Here is a 10,718-nt window from a genome sequence, read left to right as displayed (position 1 = left end):
AAAAAAAAAAAAAAAAAAAAAAAAATTCATCGCATCCCTGTTCATCAACGAAATAACCTGAAAAATAACGCGCTTCAACTTTGATCGTTGCCGTGAGATCTGGCAAATGAAGATTAATGGTGAAATTCAGCGCGTTGATTCGACGACTCGATTCGATAAGAGGCGCACCGCGGAGTTATTCGATAACGATATATATATATATATATATATATATATATATATTTACTACACGGCTTATACCTGCTGTATGTATGCGTGGGAGAGAGAAATATTATTGATATCGCGGGCGATCGCGGCAGCCGGTACCTACCATACGCGCGCGGCTCGTCCGTCTGCCGGTGAACGCGGGACGCGTGCAACGCACACACGCGTGCACGCACGCGCTCACGCACGCGGAATCCGTGGGAAAGCGGCTTAATTGGAGCGATTATCCCCTCGTTCACAAAGAGATAGCGACCAGCATTTCGTGATGCACTTACGTAACGATTAAACCGGCGTTGCACACGGCTGCAACGAGTGTATGTGTGTTCGAGAGACACGTTGTTATCGATGGAAAATCTAACTGCGGAACGGAGATTGGGTCCTGGGCGGTCCGATATATGATATGCCTTCGCGTCGTGTTTGAAGCGGCCTTAGACGTGCGCGCCCGCCTTCTGTTCCGTTTACTAACAAACCGAGCGCTCAGTCTTACCGAATCGATGAGGCGCGATTAAAAAAGTAACGCGTCGACGTGAAGTAGAGACGGCGGAAGTAGGAGAAGATAAGCGAAGTCACATCGATATATTTTTAAGCTTGACAGAATATTTCAAATCGCAACGTAACGAAAGACAGAGACATAAAATATGTGCAATTGAAAAATCGAATCGTTTCTCGTTACACAATCACGTTTTTTTTTTTTTTCACACGTTCGTGTCTAAATCACGTTTCTGTGTAATATTTTTTTCCCCGATAAGAATTCCTTCATTGAAGGATATGCCGGATGAAATCAGATCGAGAGCGCCACCCCAGATTCCCGAAGGCGCCGATTCGTCTTTCTCCGTCGACGCCCTGTCGTCTTTCGGGTAACAAACCGGCCGTCTAACCGTTTCCGCCCTCGCGCCTCTCGCTCACCGAAATAATATGGACTAATTTCGGCGGGCATCCCTCGGGGAGCGTCCCGTGGGAGCAATAAGGGGGTCACGGAAGAGAACCGGCTTCCCGGCATTGAATTCTATCCATTTTGTTTGGCCAGCGGCCGGGTCCGCGGAGAACGGAGCGCCGCGGAACTTCTAATTTCCCCATACGTCACGCATGAACATCGCTCCGACACGGCCAATTGTGGCCCTTTCTCTTTCCCACTGCAATCGCTGCGAAAACACGTGAGGGAGGGAGACCCCCGTTTCAACTCTTTCGTTCTGCAGCATGTCCGATCCGAGAATACCCTTCTTCTTTTTCCTTGTAATATGCAAATAGAGAAGAATGTTCGCTCGCTAATGTTTTTTTTTTTTATCTGACAGGAAAATCGATACCGACGAAACATTATTTACCGAATAACGTCTATTCGGTTCGGTGGATATGTATCAAGCGCATCCTAGATACCATTGAACGCGCGCGATAAATATACCCCGAGCCCCGAGAGTTCGTGACTTAATCTGCAAGGGTATCGCAACTGCACGGTCGTCTTACGCTATTCGTGGATTTATGGCCTTGTTCGTGCTTTTCAGACACCTCCGCACCTTCGACACATCCGATATCTGTACCTACCTATATACCCTATCCATACGCGTCTCGTAATAATAACGCGCAGCATGTCGGCAGTTGAGTTTCCGTAATGGCGCGGACTTTTTTTCTCCGCGAGTGCAATTTTCTTTTCTTCCTTCGCGATTGCGCCGAACATCAAGTATTGAACGAATTGTTTGAACAAGCGTTATTCATAAGCAAGTAAAACAAGATCTTGCAACGATTATTTATGGTTTTTCAAGAAGTAATTAATATAATTAGTACAGTTAATTAACATAGTTATTTTTGTTTATCCAGAGGTTTGAAAAACCGCTTCAGCCTCTACAGTTTGGAAGAATCAGAGCGTTCGTTAAAGACAATTTGAAGTATCGCAATTAGTTATTGTTCAAATCAAAGATTCGCAAATCAGAAATCGATACGTCGATAAAGATTTCGTTCTCGACGAGGAGGATTGCAATATTGCAATCTTTCTCGTGAAAGTCTTATGGGAATCGTCGCGAGTCTGGTGCAGCAAGAAGGGAGGCCTGAAAGCTACACGATGGGCGGATATATTTCGCCCGCGCGCGGCTTAAGGATACCATTCTCCCCGCCGTCTAAAGCGGAAATCCTGGGCATCGTGCTGCCGTTGAGATTCCCGAAGTGGAGTATCGTGTTCGAATGTCTTTCACGTCTTTCGCGTCGTCGTGCAAAGCTCGAAAGAAATCGCAAACTGCACGCCGCGAATCTTCTTCTTCTTCTTCTTCTTCCTCCTCGTCACCGTCGAGCACTTTGGACTTAGACTTCCGGAGAAAACTGAAAACTACAATAAACAAAATAACTATGCAACGGTTAATACTTTGCAGTCGATATTCTTTTCGTAAAACTTCAATCACACATTGTTTCAAGTGATTTCGGTCGAGGCAGGGAATAGATTCCGCGCACGTTGAAAAGCGCGACGACGAAATGGTCACGAAGAAACTATTGACAAATTTCCGCGAATAGAGGAAAGAGTCGCGAGAGACGGTAGAATAATAAATCTTGCCAGTCACAGAGAGACAGAGAGAGAAAGAGAGAGAGAGAGAGAGAGTGGCCACAGATCCCCGACAGTAGAATTTTGCAACGGGAAAGAAATTTCAGCGCGACGACGACGACGACGACGACGACGCTTTTTTCTCCTCGATATGGGAAACGCGTCTAATGGAGGAGCGGGCGACAGACGCTCCGGGATGCCTTAAAGGCCATCGATTCGAGTCGAACCTCCGTCGGATAACTCGGTAGTAAGACTTATCGCGTGTCGTAGAACGGTCCCGAAGAGACAAGGGTCCTTCACGAGTAGGGCACTTTGTCGAAACCCTCGGCGACAACTATTCTCTGCAGGCAGTGACTCTCTCTCTCTCTCTCTCTTTTTCTCTCTTCCTCTCAATAAGTGGTCTTAGAAACCCGATTGCACTCTCTTCCGTCTTTCGGTAACAGCCTCCAGTTGTCCACATTCTGGGAACGATTCGTCGGACGCGCGGTAGCGATCGAATTAGCCTCTTTTTCCAACCCGAAGCTCATTCGATCGGAAACGCGCCGTGTTAAAAATAGTTCCCATTGTGTCACGTACGCGAATCTTTGCCCCCCCTTGTGATTTCCGATAGCGGAAATCGACCGTTTAGCGTAACATCGACGTGTGTGCAATGGGAAAAAAAAAAAAAAACATCGATTATCGAGTTTTCACGTTGATTATTTTCAATTTACAGAAATTGCGCGTGGCATCGAAATAGAATAGGAAACGCACAAAGGACTGTAATTGTTTCTCTCGGATCCTGTGTGATCCTGATATATAAATTAACGGCTCTTTCGGGTCTCCGTTCTTAATTGGGCCGCGTATTAATCCCCCTCCAGAATGCGACCGCAAGGATTTATTTGCTGGACGATGCCAAGGGGAGAAAGAACGGTGATAAGCGAGATCCAGAAACTAGCTGGAAATGTGGAAGGACACGTGGGATTACGAGGTCTTAACTGTGCGTGCCGAAATGGACAAGAGTAGCCACCCTTGACGTTCTATATATAGGGTGAGACATTCTCGAAATACACCGCCCTCAAAAATATTTATTTGGCTAATTTTTTGTTATTTCCCGAAAGTTTTTTTTGTTCTCTAAACAATGTTTAGATCTAGATAAAAAAAAAAAAAAAATCACAGAAATATTCTTTTCGCGCAACAATATTTTCTCTCTTTAAGATTTTTTAGTTCGCGTACTAAAATTCAATTTATATTTAACATGATTAATTAGGCAAAGCGATATTGATGACGGCACAATCACGTGTTTATTTTGTTTTCGCTGATAGATAATAATGCCACGCCAGAAATTTAGTTGCACGTCGAAACGTTTCGCCGAAAACGTTTCCATTAAAATACGCATTAATCGCGCGCGTAATTTTTCGGCATGCCATTTGTCTCGCGGCGTAACGAGCCACGACTGAGTGAATACACACAGAGGGGTAAAGTAGACAAATTTGATCAACGGCTGCGACACCTTGACGTCCTATTCGTTTCCGGTTGTCGCGTCAGCTTGCTGGAAACAGCTAATTAATAATAAGCGCTTAATTAAGCGAATGGATGCGCGCTTTTGTCGATTGCGCTCGCAGATACGGACGAATATGCGCAGCGTCGCACGCGAGAAAATCTCGCTCGAAAGCGTATTTCATGCCGCGCTGCATTGCGCGCGCGCGCGCGCGCATTTGTATGGCCGGATATGCGCCGTGTGATAATGCAACCTGCTACTGCAAAAGCACAACGCGCGCATTTATTCGTGACGCTAATATTTATCAAAGACAGACGCACGCGTTTTTATCTGGAGGCAGTACCAAAAAAAAAAACAACACACACGACCGTTTAAATAAATCCGCTAGTTTTTTAACCTCTGATGTTTGCGAGAGTATTTCGAGAGTATCTCTTTGTGTGTAACACGCAATAAATTAGTTTTTTAAAATAATTTATTGTTCGCGCGCATAATAAAAACAAAACAGTTTAATTAATTAATAAATAATGTAATAATAATAAAATTAAAACCCCATTTAAAACGTTATATTATAAATATTCGTTATTTAAAATTATTTCCCACAAGTGCGTCAATTAGCTGGCTGTTTCTGTATCTGTCACTAACTCTATTTCCGGCGCGTGGGGTGTTAAAGCGACTACATCAAATAAAAGATACACCAAGAAACCGTGTCGTTGTCAACGGCAGGAGATTCAACCGCGAAGAAGATTTTCGAGTAGAGTCCTACGCATCTCTCTTGTTGACTGAGGAAAGTTAAATAAGGGCGACTAGTAGACGAGACGCGTTGTAACGATTTAGAAACCGCTTTTGACGTACGTATGTATTGCCCCTACAAGTTCTTTCGTGAATAAATATATATATATATCGCGAGCATTCTCACAAACGTGTGTGTCCAAATAAGAGATAAATAAACCGCACGGGATCCATCTTAATTTTAGAGAACGCGCAAAACGTAGTTCTTGTTTTACGACGGAGAGAAAGTGAGGCGCGCGACTAATTCAATCACGCGGGAATTAGCGTGGTAGCTGCGATTTGCTACGAGGGCGCCTCCGAAGATTAATGAAACGATCTTCCTAACGATCGCGTAATTTCGGTCTCTTCGAAAATCGTTAACGCCGTTGTTATCTCTTGTTATATATTTTAGCTACATTTAATAATATTATATCAATTATTACATATATCAGGATTTCTGAATTTTTATTATTTATTATATAAATATATATTTTTTAATAGAATATACATATATACACACGCTCACACACACACACACACACATATCTTTGTGCGATCTGCTCGCTCGAGTTCGTGTTAACTCGAGCAGAATCGCGCAGCGGCGGCTTATCAACTTCCGTTTATTACCCACGAATCCGCGATTAATGGCTGCTGGATTCGCGTATCTGTGCCCATCTACGTACGCACGCGCCGGGGTGCGTGCATCACGATCTCTAATCGGAGGCTTTCGCGATTAGGATGGAATTTCACAGGGGTGTGTGCTTCGCCCTGTGTCCCGCGACGAAGACGGAGGGCGCGGAAGCGGCAGGTGCGCGATAATTAATAAACAAACTCATAGATATGCGATACGATGTCCGCGGGACGTCGCGTGAGATTTATGAGGGTGGATTTTGCCTTACGCTTATCGCCGATTAGAAACGCGAGTGCTCGCACAACGGCAACCTTCGATCCGTCGTCTCTCTTCGCGCGGGGTGGCCTTTTATTTTACTTCTTCCCTCGGGGGGGGGATGGCCTGGCAGTTAGTCGTGGGGGTTGAAACGTTTTCGGGCGCCGGCCCGGTAAAAGTGTAGGGCGAACGAAGAACCGCGCCGTGCTTCCGCGGCGAGAGTCTCGTTGCATCGCGCAAAAACAAGGGTGAATTACGAGCGAAGGGTGCGTCCGTCTCGCCGTCTTCCTCTCGAGCTTCCTTGCGCTTAGGAGACCCGGATAATTCAGGCGATACATTTGAATTTGCCGCCATTATCCCGACGATCGCCCTCCCGTTTATCTTCGTCCTTCTCTCTCGAGGGATATTTCCATTAAGTAATTATCGCGTCGACGGATAGTCAAGGTTTTCTTCTCTCGGTAATTGATTGACTCTTCTTTGGTCAAATCTTTTAGCGAGTTTTTGTTTCTGCATTTTTTGACGATTGAGAGGTAAACATTCAGCAATAATTTATTTGCGTGATTCTATCAATGACCGTCAGCGTTCGCGAAAACGTTAGGTTTTTAAAAATATTTTCACGTTGAAAACGCGATATCTCGGGAATTTTACTTAAAACGTTGTTTTTTTGTGATTTACATTTACGCGCTTTGAATATTTTTTTTCTATCCGATTTTTTGTTTGTAAAAAATGTTTTTAAAACTTACCGCAAAGAGTATGCGCGTCTGTCGCTAGAACGATACTGTACACGTGGAAAAAAAAAAAAATGTTTCGAAATCGCGAAATTTCGCTCGATCAATCGTTCGTGAACAACACAGCTGATCTTCGAGCGAAAATTAGCTCGCGACTTACAAGAGCCGAGAATTACCGCCGTAAAATTTTGACCGAAACGGAAATCGCTAGATCTGTTTCTTATCTTTCTGAGTCTTCTCTCTTCGTGTATTCGCGCGAACATTTCATTACCGCGCGCGTGGGAGGGAGGGTCGTAAATTCTTCGATTATCGCGCGTGCGTGCGCATCGGGACGAGCGAAAACACAGGTTTTATCATTTTGCGCTCGTTAATTAATGCTCGGCCCGCAATTAGCCGCGATTAGACACAATCGGGATCTTCTCCTCTCTCTAAAACAGCGATCTTATTAATTTTCGGCAACGCGCCGTTGCGTGATTCTGAAACGAATCGATGATTTTGTTCTCGCTCACGTAGCGAGAGTTTCAAACACGCCGCCGTGTTTCGTGTTTGCGCATAATTTAATAATTATTTTTTTTTTTTCTCGCTTGATTGCAGGTAAGCGATGAACGGCGATGGCCTACTTGTTGGATGGAATTGCGTGTACGGTCGGGTCGGAGTGAGGTAAAATATTTTCTATATACTCCAGTGAGCTCTCGTTTCGCGTGCCGAGTGTAAAAATATTTTCGAGAGCGACTTGTAATTCCGCTTGTCGGGCTGGATGGCGCCCATCTAAGAAATTGCGCTATGTTTTTGCGACGTCGCGATAAATTGCTCGGGTCGGGTAGACCGCCATTTACGTAAACATGTCCGTTCGCGTTCGCACCGCGCTCGTGCGTTCTCTCCGAGAACGTGGAAGAGAAATATAAGTAATAAAACACCGGCGTGAGAAGATCGATACCGCGAAAAGCTAAGTGGGTAACGCAAATGGGGTGCTGGGGTTAACGCGAGAGGACGTCCGAGAGGACACGGCGGGCGCGACCGTTGGTTTGGGGTAAAGGGCGAAGATGTCGGAATTTCAGCCATTTTCTTCGGGATTCGTCGTCGCGGCTACGTATATTTTTGCGAGGGGACCCAAGCCACTTCTCGGGTTTCGCGATATCTTCGCGTAATCTTATTTGCAATATATCTCCGCACGAGAGGAGTCGCGACGACGAGAGGTCGATTCGTCGTTCTTCAGCGAAGTATACTTTATAATCTCGCGTTTCTGACGACGTATCTGACATCGTTTTCGTCCTGGATGTCTCTCGGTCTCTTTTTTTTCTTTGTCCGCCGAAGAACGTACGACGCACTTTTACGAGAGTGCTCTTTGTAAGGATCATAAATATTCCGTTTTATGCTGGCCGTTGAGCATTTTACCGCTATGGCTTTTCTACGGCACGCGAGAAAGAGAGAGAGAGAGAAAGAGAGACAATGCATTGGCGATGATCGTCGGAACAATGCCGTCGACGTCGCACTTTTGATGATAACTTCGACGATTAGGCCTGCGAGTGACTTATACGGCACGAGTTCCTCGATTGCGAAAATTCTCTCTCGTCTCTCGCGCGATGGAGCCATTCGTGACTTTCGGGGGGACTTTGTGGTTTCCGACAGGTCGTTTACACCTTCCACCCGTTTCCTGTTCCCCTTGGTTTACGATGGTTTAATTATCGACTGTGAGTCGGGGAGGGACGAAGAGAGAGAGAGAGAGAGAGAGAGAACGGGCGAAACCGATAAATCTCGACGCGACTCTTATTCGCCAACCGAGAGAACTGCGGAGCGCGAGAAAGAGCAGCGAGCAACAGTTCGGCAAAATTGACGTCTTCGAATTTCTCGGCTTTTCCAGGTAAATTCATCGTCTCGCGTTTCACTTCCGACAGTCTTGTGTGCGCGCGCGCAGTTGTCGGATAAATTACACTCGCGCTAATTTCGACGTTTGAACATTCGTTGATATATCGGTTTGGCGGAGGAAGAAAAAGATCGAGCGCGCGCGATCTTAAAAATAGGATTTTCACCGTAGGGAAATCCAATTTCTTCTTCTTCTCGCGCGTTTCTTCGCCGAAACTTCGCGATAAGTTAAATCGGGATTAACGAATTAAACAGTTCAACGAACAGCTTTAAATAAGTCTCGCGAATGAGGAAGAAAGTTCCATAATCGTCGAAAGTTCGACGACTTTTCTAGCAGATAAATCTCGAATTGGCGGTTTTAATTTTTTTAGACACATCTCTTCGTTGCACACAGAGAAATTGTTATATATTTTTGCAACAAACATACGCAAAGAAAAAAAAATACCGAGTAAACTAAAATTTAATTCATCATCTGTTTGAACGTAATGTGCGATGTGTAAATATGCACGGAGAATATTTTTATTTCTTTTCACATTTGTTGTAGTTTATATATATATCTCGTAACAAGTCACAGCAATTGTTTTTCTTTCGTTCGAACAAGAAAAACCTTTTTCATTGAAAAAGACGATTCCCTCGCGTTGTTCTCTCGAGGGCGCTTCATTAAGACGCCCTATCAAATGACGGTCTTCCGAGTATTTCGACAAGAGACCGTTTCCTTGACCTGACCCTATCGAAGACGCGGGACAGTCAAACTCTCGAAACATGTTCGTTTCGCGCGTAACGAAGGTTCCGAATAAAGTTTCTTCTTGAGAGAGTCTCTGACACGAAGAGAGACGAAGGTAAGCTTTTGACGGAATCGATTTCTTGACTTCTCGTTTCGACGGTGCTCTTCAGAAAAAATTCGATCGTCATTCGAACAACCCTTCTCTTGAGTGCACTTTGAACGCAAGCGAGTCTATGTTAATGAAGACAATCTTAACGCTCTTCTTTTCTTCGGATATTTTTCGTCGTTGAAAAAATTTTCGCTCTCCCCAATTAACGATGCTGATTAGAAAAACGTGTGATTTTCATCATCTACATAATTATCACTTGTTTGTTAGAAAAATATTACGTAGATATGTGAAAAAAACCACTTCAAAGATTCAGTCGCAAGTATTTTTAGACATTTTAATATTTTTGGACAAATATATGACATGTTATCAGCTTACGAAATTATCAATAATTGGATCGATTTCAGATTAGTTTTATATCCATCTTGTTCCGTTTCGCGGCACGTTTCTGCGAACGGCGTTTTCTCAAATACGACTCTTCGTATTCGTTTTATCGACTTTCTCAGCGAGTCGCGACGATCCACGAAAATGGGGTTCTAAAACTTCGATACTTCCTTCCTGTCTTCCTTCCTAGCGGCAAGACGCTATCCTCGACGATCTCGGAGATAAGCCTAAAGACAATAGGGTGGCGCTAGTGGGAAATGACAGCCCATGAGGGTTCGAAGATCTAACCCAGATTAAGGGTCGTGAAATCTTTCCCGCGTGCTTGCGTACCCTTCTCTCCGCTCCCCTTCCGTCTCTATCGCTTTTCCCTGCATCATTTTATAAACTTAGAAAAGCCCCACTCGCGCAAAAGTACCCACTCGAGTTTCCCGACCGAAACACTTGCCGAGCTACACGGTTGAGGAAGAAATAAGAATCGAGAGTGAGGGATAAGGGGAGCGAGGGCGGGGATGAGAGATAGAGAGAAAAACGTGGTTCCTCACTTCGGAGCGCGTAACCCGCGTTATCAAATCCTTCGCGAGCTCACGAAGGCACGATGCCTATTCCGTTGTGAACAGAGAGAGAGAGATAGATAGATAGATAGATAGATGGATACAACGATGTGCGCTTGAGAAAACTTAAACGGTAATGGTGGACTCGTCTCTCCGCGTCTGACCGCCGCGGTTTTCCCTACCTTGAAAGATTATCCCTGAGTGGCGGAGCTCGCGCGTCTCCGAGCATTTTGTGTGTAACGCGACGCGCAAAGCGGCGGGATAAAAACCGCGGTAACCGCGAGAAAGGTATTTCCGAATGTACTTGAAGGAATATTTACGACGCTTATATAACGGGAAAACGCTTTGAGTCAACTGTATTTACTTTTGGTAACAAGAAACAAACGTTATATAATCCTTGTAATCTGCGCGCACGTAAAGACGAGATGAAATATTGAATTTTAAAAGCGCGGAGAAGTTTATACAGTGACAAAAATTTGATACAATGCGCGTTATAATAAATA

The sequence above is a fragment of the Pseudomyrmex gracilis genome, unplaced genomic scaffold (genome assembly GCF_002006095.1).
Source record: "Pseudomyrmex gracilis isolate BER0280 unplaced genomic scaffold, ASM200609v1 scaffold_100, whole genome shotgun sequence".
NCBI lineage: Eukaryota > Metazoa > Arthropoda > Insecta > Hymenoptera > Formicidae > Pseudomyrmex > Pseudomyrmex gracilis.
This window is presented reverse-complemented; position numbering follows the sequence as displayed.